This window comes from Pezoporus flaviventris, unplaced genomic scaffold (assembly GCF_033815535.1).
Source record: "Pezoporus flaviventris isolate CSIRO_AGI_PZ_B2104156 unplaced genomic scaffold, CSIRO_AGI_Pfla_v1 ptg000069l, whole genome shotgun sequence".
Lineage (NCBI taxonomy): Eukaryota > Metazoa > Chordata > Aves > Psittaciformes > Psittacidae > Pezoporus > Pezoporus flaviventris.
The window spans coordinates 1899725-1923939 of NW_026892617.1; the positions used below are offsets into that span (position 1 = coordinate 1899725).

At 46.9% G+C, this 24215-nt stretch overlaps 1 protein-coding gene and 1 long non-coding RNA gene across 7 annotated transcripts in view; one reads left to right on the plus strand and one right to left on the minus strand.

The window, feature by feature from the left end:
- LOC133278796 (uncharacterized) overlaps positions 1-18211 on the plus strand; it is a 57663-nt gene extending 39452 nt beyond the window's left edge. Inside the window, exon 3 of one of the 2 annotated variants that reach the window (XR_009746694.1) lies at positions 18087-18211. This is a non-coding gene — a long non-coding RNA (uncharacterized LOC133278796). Of the gene's footprint in view, positions 1-6114; positions 6242-18086 lie in introns of those variants that run through there. The other variant, XR_009746693.1, reaches the window with a different exon arrangement.
- KCND3 (potassium voltage-gated channel subfamily D member 3) overlaps positions 1-24215 on the minus strand; it is a 121421-nt gene that overhangs the window by 88935 nt on the left and 8271 nt on the right. The gene's annotated exons all lie outside the window — the stretch shown is intronic.

Genomic DNA, 24215 nt, shown 5'->3' on the forward strand with positions numbered 1-24215 from the left:
ATCTAAAGCAGCTCTTGGCTTCTCAAGCCGGGAAAATATCCATGTTTTATTCATAGAAGAATACAAGTCAACATCCTCTGGTTCCCTGGATACAACCATGCGGCTATAAATAGGCGTGCAGTGACACAGCAAACCGGCATGGCACCGCAGGCAGTGGCACAGCAGCCTGGCAGTGGCACTGCCCGGGGCAGGCAGGACTCTGGGGTCCTGTCCCTCCTGGCTCCTTGCTTGTAAGCAGACAGGGAGCCAGCTCCAGGAGCCAGAGCCAGCTCCAGGCTGTGCTGTTGGCTCTGAAGGATGCCAAGGGTTGCTGTTTAGCTTGGGAGCATCGCAAGGTCCTGAGCGTGCTCCCCTCATGCTCCTTGCTTGCTTCTGTGCTCATCCCCAGCTCCTGCCCTAGGGTTCGGTCTGGGGCTGTGCTCAGATGAAGCTCATCCGAAGGATTTTTCTTGCACACCCAAAGCTGGGTATGTTTAGGAGAAGAATGGAATGGTGGGTAAGGGAGGAGCACTTGTTGTCATCTACCTGAACCTCTGCGAGACCTTTGGGCACAGTCCCATACAATGTCCTTGTCTTTACAGAGGTATGGATTTTAATGGATAAGGAATTGGCTGCCTGGCTGCATCCAGTGTTGCAGCCAACGGCTTTGGTCCAGCTGGCACAGGGTGCCCAGAGAAGCTGTGGCTGCCCCATCCCTGGCACTGTTCAAGGCCAGGCTGGACCCAGGGACTTGGAGCAAGCTGCTCTAGTGGAAGGGGTCCCTGCCTGTGGCAGGGGTTGGAGCTGAATGAGCTTTAAGGTCCCTTCCAACCCAAGCCATTCCATGATCTGTGATAGACTTAGGACAGTATACAGTTGGGAAATAGAGAATAAATGTGTGCCTGACTACGTAATGATGTTCTGCCTGATGCATGCTCAGTAATAATTCTTTCTGTAGCTAAAAGTGGCTACATCCTAATTTAATGTAAACTTAGGTGAGTCGAGCTGTAATCATTTACTGCAGGCAGGGATGAAGGCCTGAGAGACTTGCCTGGTGTTTCTCACATGTGCTTCAATCACATATCAGCATTGCTTTAACAGTTCAACAGGCATAGCTGGCATAACAAATTCATCATGTATCTACATGATTTATATCCCTGTGTTGATATATTTCCTCGCTCTCCTTACTTTCCAATGCATTTATCATTCTCACATGGTCATTTCGTTCCTCCCTGCACTTCTTACTGGCTTCCAGCTTTTTGGGTACATCTGAGATGTCTCAGGAACTTTATTTGGAACAGAAGAGCATTGATATTTGGTCCTCCCGTGGTACATAGCTGAGGCTTCAGCTACAGAGCTGTAGGGACCAATACCTGGATGATTTAATGAAGTGCTATTAATGCATTGTTTGATTTCAGCACTAATACAAGGATAGATCTGTTTTGTATTTATACCCTTGGGTATTTAAATGAGCCTTTTCCTTGACTTTAATATGTATTGGACCAGAATAAAATAAGATTTAGGATTCTCTGGTAATGCAGTTATCCAGGAGCCACGCTACACAGCAGAGCTCTGCTTCTTTTAGCTCCAGACATAAACAGCTCTTTAAATTGTGCCACGTGCTTGCAGTAAGGAAGGAAAACACCATGTGTGGAAAGACAACCAGATCCTCCAGCACGCCGGACCCACCAGGCTTGGTTGGTGATGGGACGAGGGGTGATCCCTGCACTGGCTGCCTCCCCCCAGCACCCTCAGAGCTGGGTTCTCAGCTTTACTGTGGGGTCTGTACCCAAAGGCTAAAGCTCTTGTAAGGGCAGGTCTTGGTGGGGAAGGGCTGAGGCGTGAGCCCTGCGTGGCTGCAGTCAGATACCTGCCCACCCCGTGCTCTGAGGCACACCGAGTACTAGCAAGTTGAACGGGTTATATTTAAACTGTGGAGGAAGTTATGTAAGGTGGATCATGCTAAGGGTTGATTTTATTTTTAATGACTATATTTAAAAATTCAGGCAGAAGCACAGGGGGACTTTGAATTCCTAAATTTAAACTTTCAGGTGACACTTTAAGTAAAGAACAAGTCTTCTTCATTTTATCTTATTTATTTTTTTTCTTTGCAAATCAGACATAGGAGCTGCGAGGTTGTCCCAGGATGAGATAACTTCAGCTGGGGCAGGAGCTGCAGAAGCACAGCCTTATTTCACAGCCATATTTCACAGGATTCCCCATCCCTGGCAGTGTTCAAGGCCAGGTTGGACACAGGGGCTTGGAGCAAGCTGCTCTAGTGGAAGGTGTCCCTGCCCGTGGCAGGGGTTGGAACTGGATAAGCTTTAAGCTCCCTTCCAACCCAAACCAGTCTGGGATTCTGTGGTCTTATACGTCACTGATAAAGCAAGCATCTCCCATTCTCCACCGCAGAAACCAGCTCCAACAGGGCCACTTCAGTTTCCTTGGGGAGTGAACGATGTTAGTTCTGATGTGTAGCTGTGGAGAGAGGTGGTGGTGCTGTCTTAGGCAGCTCACCATGAAAGGGCTAAGCTGGAGACCAGAGCACAGCAAAGCTGATGCTTAAACTGGTCTGTCAAGAGCCTGCTTAGAGAAGTGCTTTGGTTAAGGCAATAGGATTTGATCACCTGCTGAAACGAGATGTGTGCTGAAGCTTGGAGTGCTGAACCAGTGCGTTGTGCTCATAAGCAGAGCTTTCATAAATACATGTTTTACTCAAAAATTACAAAGAGATTTTAGGGCTAATGAAGAAACACACCTGAAAGTATTACCTGGTCTTAGTTTAATGGAGTGATCTGACTTGGGTGTTAAGGCTTTGATCAGAGGTGGAAATGAAGGGAAAAACAATCTTTTCTCGGGGGAAACTTGAAGGAAATTCAGTAAGCTTGGAGCCAGTAAGATACTCAGAGATTTGTTGGAGTTCTTTACGTTGGCCACGGCTCCTAGAGATGACAGTAAGTTCAGCAGAGGTTCATTGTGGAATTCATTGTGGAATTTTAATCCAGTCCAAGCTCATATCTATGCTTCAAATTAAGTGTAAGTTGGAGGTCTGGCAAAACAGGCGTGGATGATGTAAAACCCATTAATGTGTTGTAGTTTTTTGAGGCATACCCATTTTTCTGCATGCCTTCCAGAGACAGGATTACAAATCTTTTAATGAGGATCAAATCCTCTGGCCATTTTGAAGTGTTTAGGCAGAAACATATTTCTTTTCTTCCGTGCCAAAAGTGACACCAGGGGAACACATTTATACACAAATAAACACATCATCAGCTCAGCTTTTGTGTTTGCTATCTAATGCTGTAAAGCATCTTTGAGAATCCACAATGCACTGAGCAAGTTCTTTGTATTCCAGTAGCCTATTGTTTATCCTATTGACTAGCAGAGAGAAGAGAAAGGAAAAAGTGCCTTTTAATTAGTCCTGAGAACTTCATTTGCACTGGAGCCACACTGCAGCGTGCCTGGATTTGGCTTGCAGGGTGAACTCACCCTGGAATGGATCCGTGCTTTGGTCAGGGATGGGTTCACGACACCTTCCTGCTCTATTTCTGCGCTCTATTGGAAGCCAGGTCTACCCTTGCACAGTAATGCTCTGGACCTCGTCTTTTGCCTGTACAACGTGAGCAAAAGTGATTCCTTTTCCACCATCGCTTTCAATTCTGTGCCTCAGTTTCTTCACCTGCAAAGGGAGGCTGATGGCACTGACCTCCCTAGCACAGCTCTTTGCACTCAGGGGATGACGTGTGAGGATAAACTGTGCTTTCAGGAAGAAGCAGCCTAAAATAAATACACCCAAGAATATTATTAGTTTCTCCTTCCTGCAGCCTGTGCCTTTGTTCTGTTCAAGAGACAGCCCTGAAGGGGGCACAGAGATTTTGCAGGTCTTTGAGCTTGCATTGCCTAAAGGGAACAAAAACCCAGTCTCCCATCTAGTTGTATTGAATATAACCAATCAGGCACAATTGATTGCTCTAAAGCAATCCCAAACCTCACGCTCCCTGAATGGGAGGCTGCAGACACAATAATTGAAGTAATTCAAATCCTCCGTAAGAAACAACCTTATTGTCTCCTGCTGTGGATGTCTTTGTAATTATGGAGATGGAATTGGTTATCTTTCTGCCAGTGGACTCTAATGAAAGAGATGGCTGTGTAGTTAAATGGGCCAGGAACTGACTTTCAACCCTTACAACAGGGTTCAGTTGAATTCCTACACTAGCAACAGGAAGTATTCTGATTAGAGGCACACTGAGACCTTTGTGGGGTGTTCTGAAGGCAGTTAGGAACCCCAGAGACATTGCGTGGTTTCCATCTACCTTCCTAATGAATGACGGTGAAAGGACTTAGAAGAGATCCCATCAGAGAATGTTACCCTTTTTAATGGGAGCTGGTATTGCCAGGTCTCCCATCCTTCCTGCTTTGTCTCTTGCAAGTTGCACTGAGCAATTAAAATTCTCTCTGAGACTCAGGATATAGCCCTGAGTCACTCCTGTTCCCAGGGGCTGAGACAACTCAGTTGTTGCTCCAATGGGAGATCTCCATGGCAGAGAACATCTGCCACACTCACAGCATCCCAGAATGGTTTTGGTTGGAAGGGACTTTAAAGCTCCTCCAGCTCCAACCCCTGCCACGGGCAGGGACCCCTTCCACTAGAGCAGCTTGCTCCAAGCCCCTGTGTCCAACCTGGCCTTGAACACTGCCAGGGATGGGGCAGCCACAGCTTCTCTGGGCACCCTGTGCCAGCGCCTCAGCACCCTCACAGGGAAGAGCTTCTGCCTAAGAGCTCATCTCAGTCTCCCCTCTGGCAGGTTAAAGCCATTCCCCTTGGCCTGTCCCTACATCCCTTGTCCCAAGCCCCTCTCCAGCTTTCCTGCAGCCCCTTCAGGCACTGGAGCTGCTCTCAGGTCTCCCCTTCAGGAGCCTTCTCCTCTCCAGGCTGCCCCAGCCCAGCTCTCTCAGCCTGGCTTCAGAGCAGAGCTGCTCCAGCCCTCGCAGCATCTCCATGGCCCCCTCTGGACTCTCCAGCAGCTCCACTGCTCTTATCCTGTTCTTCTGCACAGCTCAGGTAACCCCTGAGTCTCTGCATCCCGAGCCTGTTGCTTCAGGGAACATTTTAGCATCTCCTGGGCTCTGCGGAAGAGAACAGGGCAGGTTTTCCCCGTGGAGCTGATGGAGTTCAGGGGCTGCATTCCCAGTGCTATGCCATGCCTGGCATCCCCCCATCTCCTCTGGGGCTGCAGCTCCACAGAGTGCCCCCAGTCTGAGTGGAGAAGGCAGCTTTACCTTCACGCTTGAGCCTGCAGAGCACTGGTGTGTGACAAACCTCTTAGGAATCGGTGGTTCACTGATGATTTATATCAGCAGTAACTTTGATGGGGTCTGTGAAAGGGGATCAGCTCACTGCTCCACAATGCACAAATGGGCCTTTTAGTTATTCCAAATACATGCAAATCTTCCTAAATCAAATGCAAGTTATGAACATGCTTAGGAATTGTTTCCAGCCCTTAGGCTTGCCCTGTTTAAGCCACATGAAGACTGGGAGATGAGTCCAGATGTGTGTAGTCTGACACATCTTATAAAATGATGGAGCTGAAGTATAAAGAAACCCAGTTTCTTCCTCCTCTTTTTGCATAAAGTGCTCATTGTTAATTTAGTTCTGAAGGATACTTGATGGATGGTGCCAGGTAAGTTTCTCCATTATTCTTCCTAATCTGCTTGATATACAATTTAAGGGAGCTGAGATAAAAAATAAGGCGGCTGAGGAAACTCAAATCAGAATTCATTTATGCAGCAATTCCAGCATCTATTAAAAATAACCCATTAAATATTGTCCTCTGCTAAATTTAGCCAATGCTCAGGTGTGTCTGCTCCTGTGCTGCACAGAAAGCTTTAATACAGATTTAATCATAGTGAGTGTTAGGGGAAAGAGCTAATTAGATCGACAAATTTAGAAGGTGGTAGTATATTATATGGGAAGAAATGGGTGATTAGGTATTATTCACTGTAAAAGGGACTGGCCCTGGGGCATATCTTTAAGGCTATTATATGAGATAATCCCACTTTAAAAACTGAGAAGGGAGAAGTTCACATCAGCCTCGAAATTATTCCTTGTTCCAAGAGAGTTTTTCCTCTTCCTAGGTTCTAGCATTTTGGGGCAGATCGTTGAGGTGCTGGGCTGGCAGAGTGAGAGCCCTGTGGTCAGTCGGGCTGTGTGTCTGTCCCTAAGCCCTCGCTTTTCCCAGGAATGGGATGGCAAGAGCCCCACGTTTGCAGTGCTGTGGGACATCCTCCCTGCACGTTGCTTTGCTGCGTTGCCATCGTGAACTTGTGTGATTTCTGCAAATAGCAGCCTTTGTTTATCCCATAAATGGTGGTTTTACAGTGTTCATAAAGTTGTTGATTAGCCATATACAAATGCACTCCTTGGCAGTATTTGTCAGTATTACATTTCCCCTATGAAATCAGCTCTAGATGGCGAAAAGGGGGTTGTTTCCTTTAAATAAGTAAGGAAGTCTATTTCTTTAACGTGATACAGTGAGGAAAGCCTCAGTATTAATGACTTTGCTGAGCTTTAATCACAGAAGATGAATGTAGCACATTGGGAGTTAAAAGCAGGAGGAAGCTGTGTGTTTATGGTAGCTGTGCTTGTGGGGGTTTCTGCTTAGTGTGTTGGGAGCTCTGGTCCCCCAGCAATGGCCTGTCCCCTGCTCACAGACCCACCGTCCCCATGTGTCCTCCTGCCCCACACTGCCAGACCAGGGTGTCCCTCTCCCTCCTTGCTCCGTTTTGCCATTGAAAGAGATTCACTGCCACCTTTAGCAGCTTCGTCTATCTCCTAAGGTCATTTTATACTGTTCGAAGAAAGGTATAAAATGTGTCAGGATATCTGCTTACTCCACAGACCCAGCGCAGAAATGATTGATATAATATGTCATTGCTAAATTGCTCAAATAAAAAATGATTCATTTAGGTTCCCTTACACTTGCCCTTCCATTATCCAGCAGCGTATTATTGCAGATACAAACCTGGATATTTACAGAAAGCATTTCAGCTCTACTTGCTAACAAAGAGAAAGATTGGTTTAATTAGAAATACTGTGACTGGCTGAAAAATTAAGGACGTGGAGCTGATGGAGCAAGTGCAGAGGAGGCCATGGAGATGCTGCAAGGGCTGGAGCAGCTCTGCTCTGGAGCCAGGCTGAGAGAGCTGGGCTGGGGCAGCCTGGAGAAGAGAAGGCTCCTAAAGGGGAGACCTGAGAGCAGCTCCAGTGCCTGAAGGGGCTGCAGGAAACCTGGAGAGGGGCTTGGGACAAGGGATGTAGGGACAGGCCAAGGGGAATGGCTTTAACCTGCCCGAGGGGAGACTGAGATGAGACATCATAAAAAACATGCTTGGAGCAAGCTGCTCCAGTGGAAGGGGTCCCTGCCCGTGGCAGGGTTGGAGCTGGATGAGCTTTAAGCTCCCTTCAACCCAAACCATTCTGTGATTCTATGAGAAATGGCAGTATCAATAGTAGCAAGTGGTGTTACATTGGTCACCAGTACACTATTACGTGCAATGGAGCTGCACTGTTTAAGCTTGGCTGGATGCTTTGCACCATACATTACCATATATTCACTGTGACTGTGGTGAGGTACTGGAATGGGTTGACCAGGGAAGCTGTGAATGCTCCATCCCTGGCAGTGTTCAAGGCCAGGTTGGACAGAGCCCTGGGTGATATGGTTTAGTGTGAGGTGTCCTTGCCCATGGCAGGGGGGTTGAACTGGATGATCTTAAGGTCCTTTCCAACCCTAGCTATTCTGTGATTCTATATATGTTACCCATATCAGAAAAACAAATCATGAGCTTGTTTTGTCCTAAAGCATGCATTTTCTTTCTTCTATAACAAATTTGTTTCAGCCTTCTGAAGGGGTTCATTTAATAGCATGTGAAATGAAATGTCAACAGGAATTAGAACAAATGACATCACACTCCCCAAAAGACAACACTTTTCTGCTGGGAAATATCTCCAGCCAGCCCAGTGTGGGGAGAGGTCTCAGGTGCTGCTAGCTCCAACGCAGCCGGTGCCAGAGCTGTTGCTCTGCCCGGAGCTGTGTTTTAGGGAGGGTCACAGGATGAAAGCATCAAAGCTACCTGGGAATGCTGAATGTCCAAAAGGATTTGGGAACCTCACTCTTAAAACTGGGGAGTGAACCCTTCCCCTGTGCACAGGGCACGTACAGGACCTGGGCTTTATCCCAGTCTTGCAGAGCAGAGGGGTTTGTGCTGCAGCAAGGCAGGGTCCTGCATCCCAGCTGCTCCTGGCCCCTGTGGACCCGCACTGAGGGCTTTCTGCTCCCCAGTGGGGCTCCTGCAGCTGTGCTTGTCCCTGGCAAAAGGCTGCTCAGCTGTGGCTTTGGGATATGTGAAGGGGTGGTAAAGGGTGAGGGACATGAAGTAGGAAGGCTGAGATGGCCAGAAGGAAGCCAAGTGAGGAAATCTGGCTTTGAGACTGATTAACTGCTCCTCTGCACTGTGAAAGACCTCCTGAGGACAACACAGGAGCAATGGAGCTGTTGGAGCGAGGCCAGAGGAGGCCATGGAGATGCTGCAAGGGCTGGAGCAGCTCTGCTCTGGAGCCAGGCTGAGAGAGCTGGGCTGGGGCAGCCTGGAGAAGAGAAGGCTCCTGAAGGGGAGACCTGAGAGCAGCTCCAGTGCCTGAAGGGGCTGCAGGAAAGCTGGAGAGGGGCTTGGGACAAGGGATGTAGGGACAGGCCAAGGGGAATGGCTTGAACCTGCCCGAGGGAAGACTGAGATGAGCTCTTATGTAGAAGCTCTTCCCTGTGAGGGTGCTGAGGTGCTGGCACAGGGTGCCCAGAGAAGCTGTGGCTGCCCCATCCCTGGCAGTGTTCAAGGCCAGGTTGGACACAGGGGCTCGGAGCAAGCTGCTCGAGTGGAAGGGGTCCCTGCCTGTGGCAGGGGTTGGAGCTGGGTGAGCTTTAAGGTCCCTTCCAACCCAAACCATTCTGTAATCCCCCAGGTTCTGTGTGTTGCAGGCAGATGCAAGTGACCTGCAGGCATGGCCGGGGCCATGCGGAGCATCCTGCAGCATCAGTCCCTTGGGTGCTGTGGCACAGATGCAGGCAGACTGCACGCATGCAGCCAGAGCCATAAACAAATTCCTGCCCTTGGGATTATTACTTTTATTAGCTGTAAAACCCTTTGTTTATGGGAAGTTCAGAAATGACATGAAAACACCAATGTGAGGTGTGCAAATAAATCTGGCTGACAGAATTGTTCACCAGCCTCATTATTACGGAGATAAATTCAAGATGTGACTTTTCAGAGCTGCTCAAAGCCATCACTTTCTAGAGCTGTTTTATGCCTCTCTGATGAGTGAATGCCAAAACCTGCGGTGTGTGGGAATGTTTTTCTGATGTTGCTTGCTTTGAAAGTAATTCCAGTCAACCAAAGGCCACTGGATAATGAGGAAGTCTCTGTGGTGCTGGCTGAGTCCATCAGCTCCCACGGTGCTGCTGGCCCTGGCACACTCAGGTGCTCTCCCCTGCTTGTGGCCCATTTGTATTCCACACTGGGGTTGCAGACCTATTATTGTGATGTTGCTCACCGCATAAAGCCCAATTAATGAAAGGTTAGGATGCAATTAAAAATCCTAAAGTGTTCTTTATTTCAAAGTGAAGTTTATATTGCTGTAGAGTTGCTGGAACACGCAATAGGATCGTTTCCAAAGACTAAGGTAACTACTGGTAGTGAATTTGTGTGCTTGTTTTGACCCCTATAGGATTCTGTGGGTTTCTCTACAGGGATGGAAACAACACACAAGTCTCAGTAAACCATTTATAGTCCCTTAATGGGTTTGTGCCTCTGCTTTTCAAAGGGTCTTAAACGTGGGAATGCCAAAGAGAACCACAATGGGAAGTGACAGGTATCAAAAGTACCCACTTTGTCAGTGGAATTGTCCTCTGGGGTGGTGTTACAGTGATTACAGCAAGAAAACTACAGGTGGGCAAGTGCCAGGCTGACTATCTATAGCAGAATCTACTGGTACCATCCCTTGGCTGTCCTATTGTGGTCACCATCCATGGAAGTCAGGGTCTTTAAAGAAACATGGAATGATGTGATCAAGGCTGCCTTCAGAGTGCTGTGCTCCTGCTCTTCTGGTACATGGCGTGGTCTGAGAGACTGCACAGGTTCCCCTGCTCCACTGAGAAGGATATAGGGGAGCAGAGAATTCTTTCCTGTATGGTTTGGGCTGTGTGGTCTGTTTGCTGACTTGGATTTGACTGTGTTAAATAGAGATGTCAGTGTTTATTTAGGAAGGCAGTGAATTTTAATAAACATTTGTAGCATATTCTGCCAGCCCTGGGGAAGCTGCAGAAATGTCATTAAAACTCACTGCTCTTCAGTTAGTTATTTCTTCTATCCTGGTCCAGTGAGCACCTTTGCTGCAATAGGAAACCTGTTGCTATTATACTTGATGCAAGAGGGTTCCAGTTGTGTGAGCACACTTAGCAGAGCTGCAAATGGCACGTATGTGTCTAACATCCATAATTAAACCGATTGACCTTTCCACGTACAGGCTGGAGGGGAGAAAAGTACTAGAGAAGATGGATTGAGAAGTGAATGAGATGCCAAAGTAAATCTCATTTACCTGTCCCGTGTGTCAGTAGTGAGCTGGGAGAACATTCGTCTCTGAAACCATCTCCCGTCACCAGAACCGACTCAGACAGCAGCTGTTTGCTCCTCGGAGCTGTCACGGGGTTGCAGATGTGGTGGCACTACAACTGCTGGAGCAGTTTTGCTGTGGGACAGCTTTGAGCTCGGGTCACCTCCGTGGCTGCCGCACGGATGCTGCCCCTCTTTCTGCAGGAGCCCCTGAGCGGAAGCACAGACCCACTGCTGGGTAAGGGAGAGGAAAGCAGAGCCTGGCTCAGATGGAAGGGGAGAAAAGACAATCTGGGAGGATGCAGGTTGTGAAACCGGCAGCAGGAGAGGCAGCAGAAATAACCGGCCCTTCGCAGCTCTCTTCATCCCTGTGTCCCTAAGAAAGAGTCTTTTAGGGTTAGTAATTAACCCTGAGCTTACACTGGCACTAACAAACACCTAAGTGGGACAGAAGTGGGTTTGACCTGTGCTCCCCCTACCCTGCCCTGCTAGGCAGCTCCCATCTCTGTGTGAAGGACAGGATGAATGAGGACCAGGTACGACGCTCGTCCTCCCTGTAGTAAAAGGCTTTTGGGAAGGAAATAAGCAATTGCCATTTAGCTGCTTATGCTCTCCCTTTGTCCCCTTTCTCCGTGTCCATGGGAAAGCTGGGGGGCAGCGTGGGGCCTTCCAGGTTTTGCCATGTGGATCCATGCCTATGGCTGGGCTGGTGTGTCCTGCCCTTGCCTCACTGCTGTCCTGATGAGCCGGGGACTGTGGCCACAACCTGACTGTCCCCATGTGGGAGCCCACAGCACTGCTAACGTGGTACCCTGTAAGTGATCTGTCTGAAAGACAACCCTGGGTAATGCTTCGTTTTTAAATAGATCATTCCTGACAAAGCCCATTATTCACAGTGGGCAGAAAGCCAACATCCCTTCGGTTCAGAGGATGCTCCCTGCAACGCTGCTATCAGGAGTTGCACATCCTGAGAGGGATTGGTGGCCACGGGGGGCACTTGGGGAGGAGGAAGAGGAGTTCTCCTGACAGCTGCATGTGATCTCTTCATCAGCCCAGTCTCTGAAGTATGAGGCTTCATTTCCTGCCACTCCTTGAGATGCTCAATGTGTTTCATGTGGATGATTAGCCCAGGATTCAGATTGTTCAATTACACATCAGCCCAGGCACAGAGTAGAAGAGTATTGTATGTGTTTCCAGAAGGGTACTGAATTCCTCCCTTAGGCTGATTAGTCTCAGTTGAGCTTTAACTGAGTATCTGAGCACATGAAGAGGAAGTTTTTGACATGTCTATGCATTAAACCAATTATGATAATTCTATTTTGATGTCCACATGTGTGACACTTTTGAGAAATGGGGCAAAATATCTGTCAGCCCTGTTGTATCCCTGCCTGTGGGTGCACATCCTGCTGCAGCTCTTTGCATACAGACCTATCTAACAGCACATATTGAACTTCTCTTGAATTATGTAGAAGTTTGAACACTGAGAAAGGAAAACATTTGGAGATGATGGGCTAGGCAGACGAGGGAGGCCTGTGCCTCAGCCATGCCTTTCCTCAGGGCTGCCTTCTCTGTAGTGGGTTTTATTTTCTACCACTCAGTACTGCTTTTTTTGCAAGAGGGATTTTATTTTCTACCATATCTGAATGGTAGCATTTAAAAATCACTTTGCATCAATGCCCAATCGTTCAGGCCTTCAGTGTTTTATTTTATGGTTATGTTTTATCATTTATAGCAGTGTGATTGCTTTTCACATCTTACACATAATCCTCAAGAATCTTTTTCATACCCACACAATCTCATTTACTCCCATCTGGATGCATAGAGGGTTATGGCTAAGGATATACTCGCTGTATCCATGGGACTTCAGAACTGCATGTGGCTGATTTGAAGATGTCTTTTGAGCCCACTGGGTGCTGTGTGCTCTGATCTGGAACTTCTGCTCTCTTGATTTCTTTTATTCACTGTGCTCCCATAGGAAGGTGATGAAATTTGCCCATTATTCCCATGTTATGGAAGTGTTTATGGCGTGGGCTCTGACTATTGGCATTATGTGTCTTGAATGTGATTGCTTGGTCACCTTGTGGTATTTCATTAAGCAAAGTTTAGCATGAGGAAAGGCCACAACAGGCACAGAAAGAGTTGCAGGCCCATGGGAGGGGAGGCAGGTGTGGAACAGCCACAACCGCTTCACTGATTCACTGCCTCCAACAGACAGAGCCCATCTGCAGGTTGAGCACAATGCTCTTGGCAGCATTGGGTGAGCTCTGTGTGTGTTTCCTTACACACGCATCCATTTCTTGGCTACATGATTTTGCAGATTTGTTACTTATAGTATTTTAGTATTAAACACTAAATCAGAAACAACCTTTCTTTGCATTTTGCTAAACCATTTTCAGCCTTGCCCCGTAAAGCAGGGGAACACAGACCTCTAGAGCATCTTTTATTCCTTCATCTAAAATTCCATGTGGGGTTTTTTTTTTACCATTCTCTCCTTTTATCTGTAAGAAGAGATTGAGCTCTTTGATATTTTATTTAGATTGCATCGCACAAGTAAGCCAATGGAGCTGATTAGTGATGCACTGTATGAGCACTGTCAGGTCACCTTCTCCCTCTGGAGCTCTGGTCTTTGAGCTGAGGTGGAGACAGTGCCCATCTTGCAGCAGAATTGTAACTGGAGTGATCCAGGTATGGGATGAGGGATGTCTGACTGTTCATGTTTACCTGATTCAGTGCATCAGAGGTTTTTCTACCTATAAAGGTCACTCCCCAGCAGTTCTCAACTGCTTTTGGGTGTTCAGGAGAGCAGAACACAGTGGAGAAGACTTTGGATCTCTGTCGTTTCATAGTCAAGGGTGGAATCTGAGTCTCTCTTGGCTTTGACAATCCTGGCACACAGATTTATACCACTAATTGACAAATGGTCATTGGGCCCTTCCCAAATGCCTGCCAAAGGCTGCTGTGAGAAGCACAGAGTTGTTGTAATTCTGCCTTGTTCACATGAAGCTTTTTGTCCTGAGTCATAGTGAGAGCTTGCACAGAAGCAAAGATGATGATGTACTTTCATTTTTATCTTTCCCTGATGATAGGACTGGATGAGGGAAAAAGTCACTGCTGCCTAAAAACCCCTTCAACCTCATCCCTTGGCAGTTATATCTGGCCTTCAGAAGCCCATTACACTAAGCCACTGTGACAGCTCATGAGGGAGAAACATTATCCAGAAATGCAGGACACGAGACATCCTACTTCTACAACGTGTTTTACAGTATCCTGTATCAAATGTGATGCCAGCCTTTACAGAAAGAGGTGGATCATTCTGAGCAATCCAGCAGTGAGGTTGAGACCCAGATAAAAGTAACCCATTACACGGGATGCATCAAGGTCAAAGGAAGATGCCCACTTCGACTTGGAGATACTCAACTAGCACTGCCAAGTAGCTCCTGCTCCTTTACTGGGTTGCACTAATACTAGTGGCAGTCGGTTGTGTTAAGCTGTGTGGGATTGTAAACCAAGTTCAGCAAAGGTGCTGTGACTGCTAAAGAGCTGTGAGTGTCCCCTGTGTCTGTGTGTGCACTGCTGTGGCCGGTGGCCTCATCTGCCTGCCTGCACATCCTCTGGAGACTCTGCTCCAAGCTCAGGGTGCAATAGCTGTGCTTAATTCCTAGAGAATTCCACACATCCTCATCTGACTTGCATTTAGTTGCCAACTGCTTTCAGCATAAGTATTTCACATAAGTATAAAGCATTCAGGATGCACAGATATGGCGATAAATGCCCTTATTTCTCAGTTTGTGATCATAGAATCATGGAATAGTTTGTGTTGGAAGGGACCTTAAAATTCACCCGTTCCAACCCCTGCCACAGGCAGGGACCCCTTCCACTAGAGCAGCTTGCTTCAAGCCCCTGTGTCCAACCTGGCCCTGAACACTTCCATAATTTAATGGCATGATGATTTAATGGGTGGATTTAATTTATTGTATAGTCAAGTGCTATAGGTAGTAGATGTGCTGTCTGCCCACTCTGTTTTGAATTATTCATGGCGCACAAATCCTCTCCAACAATAGTGCATCTAATACTGAGTGCTGGAAACTGCCGGGATGTCCAAGGAAAGCACTGGCAAACATGAAAGATGAGATGTGGCTCCGTGGAGGAGCTGACACCAGAAGGCATCTCTTGCCATAATGACTCTCCCATAAAAGCAGTGCATAACACGTCTCCCAGATTACACCCCGACCTATTCAAATCCACAGAGCCCAGTTTAGCTGTCAGTGCCACTCGTTTTTCACTGGGGTGACTCACTGACTGTAATGAAGTTACTCCTGGTTCCCACTGGTCAGAGTGGGCAGGACCATTAACATTATTTACATAGTTGGACATGCATAGGGGCTGGCAGCGAGGCATCCCTGGAAGGATGCAAACAGCCTGAGGAGTGGGGTTGCAGTGCTGCAGCAACAAACGGGCCCCCTGCACACGGGTGACAAGGCAGCTCCAGACGCCTCCTTTTGTATCTGACAAAGAATGAATCACAAAAGCTGCTGAAATTCATTTTCAGTTCACAGTACATTTGGTGTCAGGCTTTCCTGCTGCAGTCATGTGAATATGCACTGACATGGACAAGCGAGCTACGTGCATGTTTACTTACCCTCTGATGTGCATCGGAGGGGCATGCAGGGGTTTAAATATACGTATTTTCAAGGCTGAGCACCTGCTTTCTCCTAAAAATCTTTTTAGCAGTAATTTTTACTGCAAAGTTCAGTGTTTTCCTTCCTTTTTTCTCTTCAAACATATTTTATCTCTGCTTAGACCACCACAGAGGATGGACAGTGGCAGTGTCTGAGAGCGGCACAGCTGGAGGAGCTGAATAGTTTAAACAGTACCTCAGGATCTGCTGAAAACCTAAGACAAAAATGGTAAATTCAATGAAAGTGTTACTATGTAGAAGACAAGATTTAAGGGGTTTTCTTTCAGCATCTGTAGGTCTCTGCTCCTTTTCTGAAATCTTATTTTCTCCTTTCATTTCCAAGCCAACAGAACTGAAAACTGTGCTAAACAGCATGTGGGTGCCTGATGGACCATTCCTTACAGACTAGCTGCTTGAAGACTCTGACCTTTCTGGGTGATCTATTGTCCACAAGACAATGTGGATGTCAGATTGTCTTCAGGCCATCTGGCAAGACCTGGCATCTGATCTGACACATCTTCCCAGACCACAAAAGCAATGCTGGGGTTTCAGATGGAGATCCACAGAGATGCACCATTTCAGGAGCATTTGGTTATAGGATAATTTTGGTTGGCAGGGACCTCTGGAGGTTACCTTGTCCAGCTCTGTGGTGTCCTACATGGAGGGCAGTCCTATGTTAATGCTGATAGAAGGTTATTAGGACGTGGGTGCGTCGCCAGGTCAGGTTGGTGTGCAGTCTTGTGTGCATCGGGCTTTGTAAAGAAGGGTCAAAACTGGAAAAGAGCCTCTGCTATTTGTTGCTTTTCCGATCCATCCTGACATCTGCACCTTCAGGAAGGACTCTGTCAATGACCGTGACTTTGCTCTTGAGTTACAGATAAGTCTTCTGTGTGTACACTGATGGATCTGTTTACCTGTGCTTTATCTAATCGGAAGGCTTTCCCTAGGCTGGAAATGAAGCTTGTTCAATAGAGCTCATTAGGTAATGAGCTTATTCACTAAGCTCATTAGTGGTGGAACTCATCCTGCTCAGCCCTCCGCAGCCCAAAACCTCATATCCCTTCAGCCCAGCTGATTTGACCCTTAGCAGAAGAGATGACTTTTATCTGATTTCAGCTGGTTTGCAGGTTTTCATTCAACAGCTCTCTTGCTGAATGCACATCTATTATTTAACCTGGCCTGCTAGTCCTCTGCAGCAGCAAAGTATCTAAAAGGGCTGAAGCCTTTTGCATCCAGTGTGCCAAGGCGAGAATATGATGCCAACTCATTTCATGAACTGAAGCTGAGTGTCTGACTCAGTAGGACTCATCCTCTTACATGATGGATGCTCCCTGGATTGAACAGACGGTAAGGCAGATGCAAGTAGGCAGGAAAACGAAAGAGGCACCAAGGAAAAGTTGTGATTGCCTCCTGCGAGCTGACCACACTCGCCCATCTGTACACACTGCTGTGGTCTTGCAGGAAGTTTTGAAGCACACACATGCATGGCAGAAGCCAGGGATTTCACATGTTGGTTAATTATGCAGAGATCAGAGAGTGAGCTTGATAAAAAGGGTACCTTGCAGGTGCAAAGCTGGGTGGGGGACGGGGTTTTCAGCCTTCCTGAACCAGCAGCAGCACAACTGAAATGTGTGGCAGTGAAGGATGCGTGTTGGCAATAATGCTTCATTGATTCATGTTCAAAGTGGTAAATTTCAGTCCTGTTTCTACTCATTTCAGACACTGATTACTAGAAAAGGGCTCTCACGCAGTGGAGTAACAGAGGTGTCAGAGTCTGTTAAATCGACAGCAGCCTACTCCTGTCTTCCCTCTGAAGAGTCACAAAGAAGCAATGGGAGCTTTTCTCCATTTAATATTGATGACAAAAGGCCAACAAACTGTGTAAACCTCCAAAGACCCTCCACCAGGATTATAATTGAGAGTGAGTTCTGAGATCAATTGCAGGGAAAGAATAAATATATCTACATTAGCAAGTAGTGCAGCTCAACAGCAGCTGAACCGGGGCAGGGCACCAAGCATCCCTACAGTGCACAGCTCAGGGAGGATTAATTTTAACCCCGTCCTAGTCTGGTCCATGGACTGAATGCCCATTAGCAGTAAGAGCACATTAGATGCATTCCTGGAGTGCATCTTCCAGTTGTATTTCATCCAGAAGGAATGCAGTTTGCATGCTCTGAAACCTCTTTGTGCCGTGAGCCAAATGGCAGCAAGGACAGGATGATGGAGGTTGCTTTCAGCAAGCATTCCTGATCCAAACTAAGACCCTGAAGTAGATAGACTCTAGGAGAAAGCAGCTCAGAGCACCTGTCTCCCATTTCAGCTTTCCCTTTGCAGATAGCTTACTTCTGCTAAGCATTAGGTTGTGAGAATAGCTGCCTTGCATTACCCTATTGACAAATAAAGTGCTATTTTTGTTCTTTCCATAGTCATGGTAATTAATATTTAAGGAGGATGCTCCCTTGTGCTCCAGGTCAATCAAATATAGAGAAAAGTGCCTACTGTTGATGACGTATTGTCTCCAAATTATACCCCAAAAGTGCATGTAGAGCATGGAGACGTGGAATTGAGGCTTGTGGCAACCGGGTGGGGAAATAAGCAGAACTAAATAATAGTGTTTCCGTGGTACAGAGAAGAAACAAAGGGGCTGTCTGGGCGTGGGGTGAAATCTTGTTATCAAGGCTGCGCATTTAGGTCTTAAAGGCTGAAAGGGACTCAAGATTTTATCGTCTGCTGTTCTCACATCTGATGTGAAACCCTGTATCTACAGGCAAGAAGAGATAACCAGCAGCAGTCTGCGTCTTCGGATGGCAAAGGGGAGTCACGTGTACAGAGAGAATAAAGCAGTAAGTGCGTGAAAAATAGTTACCCATAATAAAAGCTCCGGGTACTTCACCATGGTGAGGATGCGTTGTTTGATTAACAGGAGCTGTTAGAAGGGAACCCGCTGCAGGGCAGCTGGGCAAGGTTTGTGAGTGCCAGGGTGTTGTTCCTGCACCAGTTCAGCAAAGCCATATGTGGGGCACGTTCAGTAACAGCACCGCTTCCCTCCGTATGTGCAAGATTTGTTACTGGAATTACTTGACCTTGTTGTTAGGAGACTCCACAGTTGCACCGAGTCCTCTGCATCTCTATTTAAGCTTAAGCTTAGGGGCCCGTAGCCTGGATCCGCAGGGCTGCTCTCTTCAGAAGCAAACAGTCCTTTCCCAAGGGCTTTCTGGGGACGTACATCAGCCAAATTTCACAAAGTCCTGAAGGCAAAAAGCTAAAGCTGATCTGTGTTTTAATTTGGCCGCAGATGGCAGGCCCAGATTAAAGCAGCAGGCTTCCCCAGGCGATGCTCCATGGCTCTCCCCAGTGCGAGCTGTGAAGAGCCTGCTTGGAGGATGACTGTGAGTACTGCCCCTTTGGGTTTTGTTGGTGTTGCAGATGCTTTTACAGGTGAGAGAGAATTCATATGCAGAGTGCCACTCTCCATCAGGAGGAGTGACAGCGGTGACAATGCCACCGCAGCGCTTGGCCCTGGACCCAAACCTCGCACGGCCTCGTGCAGACAATAAGAGGAAGTCCACAATGTAGAGCCAGAACAAACAAGGGAAATCATGAAAGAATGAGGGAAAGAAAGAGCCAGATGCTCCAGCTTCATTTCCAACCAGAATGAAAGCCAGTGAAGACTTGCACCTTTTAAAGGAGTAATGAATTGTTTCCTCCCCTGGCACACAGTGATTTGACTTGCCACATGCCTCCCAGTAATTTCCCAGCAGGTTTTAATGTTGGAACAATGGCATTCTGTTAGATATTGATTTTAAAATAACTCTTCCACACTTACTTGTAACTTTAAGAGGTGAATTACAGCCCTTGAATGTGCTCTAATGTAGCAGTGGTAAACAGTTAAATAGGCACAATCTGTTTGTGTAGGCACTGCATGTCCAGAAGGCAGAGCTTGGCTGAACCCTGCCTGTCCTCCTGGTCCTTCAGCACAGCTGTAAGCGTGATGGGTGGCAGGGAAGAATGCTGGCTTGCAGTGAGGAAAGGTTCTCTGGTTATCTCCCACTTTCGCTCTATTTTTTGTTTCATTGTTTTACAGAGGTGATTGCATTACAGTGCCTGGAACACTCTACAGCCTAGAAATAAGCTGGGTTTGGTCACATGTATTCCCCCATTCTGGCTTCAGCCATGCAGAATCCACAGATCACAGAATCACAGAGCGGTTTGTGTTGAAGGGACCTTAAAGTTCATCCAGTTCCACCCCCTTGCCACGGGCTGGAACACCTTCCACTAGACCCTTAAGTTTCCTTAAGAAACTGCAGTAAGAACATCTCATGTTGTTTTCCTATATTATAGTGGGGCAGGAGCCTAGTTTTGTATTTTCGATGCCCCATGCTCAATGCCAGGCAGGAGAGTCTGGGTGAGGATGTGATGTGCAGATGTCACCGTGATGGGTGAGATGGGTGCTGGCAGTGCCTGGGTATAGGATCAACCTCCGGCTGTGGGGGTGCGGAGACCCGCATCGCTCAGAATTCACACTGAACACTGATTCTAACTGTACAGGCTGTAATCAGCTGCGAGATGTAATTAGCTTTGGCTAATTTGTTGCAGGGCCTTTACCTTCACCTCCCCTTTCCCTGCTTTCCCACTGACACCGGCTATTCTGTCCCTTCTTTTCAGCCAATCTCTCTAAACTAATTACTTTTACTGGGTCAGCGCTGTTATGAAATTATCATTTTATAAGACTAAAAATAGCTCCGATCCATTCAGCACGCCAATCACTTCCCTTCATCTCCAGTGAAACACAATGTTATCTTTAATCTCTCTTTCTCAGGCACTCACTGTGATGCACGAGAGAAAGAAAGGGAGTTAAAAAAAACTAGAAAGAGGAGCTTAGAAAGAATTTGTAAATCAGTTGCTATAGATGCATCCCTGCCAGGGCTTCCACTGGTAAATTTAGCAGCCACGCTACGGTTTTAGCCAGTATCATTACTTGGCCTTATTCAAAATAATTCACTTCTCACACGACGAGCTTACCCAAAAGGAAGGTTATTTTGCCTTGCGCATTCAGAACAGCGTGTTTGCCCGTACATGCAGTCGCTACACATATTCAAAGCCTCAGAAAGCATTAAGGACAGATCGTTGTTTGCTTTAAGAGAGAAAAATATCCCTTTGCTCTGAGAATGAATAAATGTATTTTAACACTTCTGCAGCTCTGGTGAATGCAGATATCTCAAAGATGAGATGCTTGCCTGAGATTTACACCGGGATAGCGAAGGGAAAAGGTTCCTCCTGTAGTTTCTGATACAAAGACATTTTGTACACAGCATCTGTAAATCCATTAGGAGAAGAGAATTGATAACACATTTTGTGTAACATGAAACTGGAGTCAAGGGAATGCAAGCTCAAGAAAATGGCTTCTTTGTGTAGCTCCATCAGTTCATTGCTTGATTGGACTTTATATTAAATTCAAGCTGTTCTTTGGCCTCTGGATTTCGGAATTGTTGACTGTGTGGGAAATGGCGAGAGGCCAAGGAAATACCCCACATCTCACCCCTCTTCTCATCGCCGATGTTAAATATGCAAAGTAGTGTTTCTATTAAAGCAGCTTTTCACATTCAGTTTAATGGCAGTTACGGAAGTAGTGACACACACAATATGATTACGGAGCCAAACAGCAATCTTCCCAGAGAACCCGGGAATGGCAGCGCTCCAGAGATGATTTATTATTTTCCTTACTTTGCAGACTCCTCTGAGTTTGCAGGAAGGAGGGAATGAAGGTTACTATCAGCTCGAGTGCTTTCAGGACTTTGCATTGAGGAATAACTGCTGAGAGCTCTCTGTTCATGCAGTACCTGGCAGCCTTTGCAAGAAGCATGGTCAGTATTCAGTAACTTCATGCCAGTTCAGCTGTCAGCAGTTTGGCAGCAGGTATTTCATGTGCTATTTCACTGCTTCATCCCCTTTCTTGTCCATGATCAGATACCCATAAATAACAAAGGTCAAGAAATAAGCAAAACAATGATGCTTCTTGCAGAGGGGTTGATCCAGCATCAGTCCTCTTGTCCTCCCTCTGACCCACAGTTTGCAGAACCACAGGGTACCTGCTTGAGCCAAGACAAACCAAAATAGATCCCAACTCCCTGTTCTCTCAGCACTCGGCTAATAAAAGGTACAAGGAATTTCAGATCTTGCTCCAGTTCGGGCTGTTGACATAACCAGGCCAGCATGTCTGCTTTATTGACTTCCTAGCATTAACCTGATTCCTTAAAGGAATTATAGTGATAGGACTGCGTTGTCCAAATGCACTGATGTGTGTCTTTCACACTCACTGACCAGCACAGCTGAATCTGAGAGAGGAACAGTGCTCTTGAAACCATTATGTTCTTGCAAATGTAAAGGGGACAGTCAGACAGAGGACAGATTCTCCCAGGACCACTCCGAGGGCGCTGAGCTCCAGGAGCTCAGCCTCCATTAGGCACTGGAAAACCACACAGCTTATCCCTAAGCTCCAACCAGCATAAACTCCATCAACAGCCTCTGCTCCTTGGTCCATGGTACTGCTGGTTTCTTGGCACAAATGGCCCAAGAGCTCAGTGATGATTCCCTTTGGATCTACTGCAGATCTCACCTTTTTCAAGGCTGTTCCTGGTGGGGATGGGGACGCTGGTGTCTGCTCCAGTGTAGTCCACACCAGGAACCCCAGCTCTGCTGGAACACTGGAGCATGCCCATGTCCCGGGATGGTGCAGGTGGATGTGGCGCTCAGGTTTTCACAAGTACACTTTGCTGCCTACACTGCAAGGTTGCGGACACTGCCCAAGGGCCTGGAACATACTGCTGTTGTCAGGTGAAATGGAAACAGCTATAAAAAGCTTAGAAATATACATGCTCGGAGCAAAACCAGCGTGGGGCTCAGTAGTGGGAGGGAGGTCTCGTACAGCAGCCGTGGTTTGATGTGTGCTGGCGAGCAGTGAAACAAGAGGCTGCCCCATCCACAACCACAGGCTGTTGAGAAGCAAATTAAACCAACACATTGGTGGCAAGGTAACAAAATGCATGATAATTAAACTGCCTCTCATACAGATGTAAAGCTGGTGGCTCTTGCGTAGCAGGTTAGCTGGAGACCCCAAGACAGGGATGTGAATGTGAACGATGCGAACCAGCACCGTGCCCCTGAGTGGCTGAGATGGAGGGTCCTGGGGGTCAAAACCTCCTACAGAACATAGAACGGGCTGGCAGAGCTAATATTTATTGTCTTGGTGGTTTGGACAAGGGCAAGAGAGAAGCTGGGTAGCTGTTGGCCTCTGGAGAAACGTGTTTCTGCATGGATTGGGTAGCTGATTTTGAATTAATTTGGAATAGTTGTTTCGGTAATTTGGATTGATTTAAGATGCACCCAAGAATAATGCTTTCATTAGAAAACCTCCTGAGCAAAATTTAAATCATGCTAAATTAAAACCAGCCTCTGATAAAGCAGGGCTGACGAGCACAGCAGAGGGATCAGAGATGCACGGTCAGTATAATTTAATTCTTTTGCTTTGTTTCCCATTCCAGAATAATTCTTGTACCCATCTCCTTGGGTTGTTAACTGCCTAAGGAGCTTGCAAGTCAGCCTGGAATTCTCCAGACCGATTTGCATTGTAACCCCACCAAAAGCAGCTCTTAATCTATTTTATACAGTGCTTCACCTTCAAGAAGAAAAGCGTTTTTATTGCTTTTCATTTCTGGATCAAGCTGGAAATTCAGTTGTATCCTAAAGATACCGAGGGACTTGGAATAACAGCAAGTGATGTACGGAACAGTAGGAGAGTTATTGGTTTCCTAATGCTAGCCTTGGTTGGTTGTGGTGAGTAAACTTTTGCCTAAGCAGAGGTAATTTTTGAGTGTCTTAATAAATGGGAAAAGTTACCTTGCCACAAGCAATGGTGGAATTCCAGTGCCAGGGAAACATTCACTTATCTGGATTTCAGCATTTTCAGTGTTCAAAACAAAAAATACATATATATGTGCAGAGATTTGAGTTAAACCCCGTTGTGCTTTCTAGTTTCTTGTTTGAAATGCTGGCTGGAGTTTTATGGCAAATGGTAATATTTAAGATACTCGTAAAAGCTCCGAGTGTTGCTGAAGCACAAGCAGCGAACTGGCAACCACCAACTATTAAGAAGCATGTTGGAGGCTTTGGCTGCTTTTTTGGCAAGGTCTGTGGGATAGGAATTGCCAGAACTCTCATTAGTAAGTAACAGGATCCTTCCAAACATATTGAAATGACTTCTGAAGACAGACGTATATGAAATATTGTGTGAAAATGACAGTTTGTCAAAGCTGGAAGGGTTTATGGGGAAGTGGAAGGGGGCAGGAGGTGTTAACCACCCACTCCAGTGGTGGGAGTGAGAAGCTGGGATGACCTGAGGCCAAAAGTTTCATTTCTAGCTCAGGAGTTTCTGTGCTGTGGTGCCAAGCAGTGGGTGAGAGCTGCTGCGCGAGCCAGGGGCTGGAGCTGGCACCATTGGTACCTTGGGACCCCAGCACCATTCCTCTGGCTCCACAAAGTGCCTCTCCAAGGAGGGGTCTGGCGGGGGCCCTGTGATGCTTGTCTGGCAGGAATTAGGTTTTTGTGCCTCTTAGCAGCAGCTCCTCTTTCTGGCAGAGGTTTTGAGTGAGCCAGTGGAGAGCGTTTGGCTTTGGGTGCTTCAATAAGGGAGTGATGGGTACCTACTGTGGGCAGATGGGTGATGTCAGAGGGCACAGGGCCTCTTTTGGGTCTGCTCTTATTGAGGTTTCCGAGTTGCATGTGAGCCTGTGATTTGACACTAAACTTAGCTGACAGCCTATTTTCTACAGACACCTACTTTAATTAAAATCCTGCAGGAAAAACCCCAAATCAGTAATACCAGAAGTTAAAGCTTTAA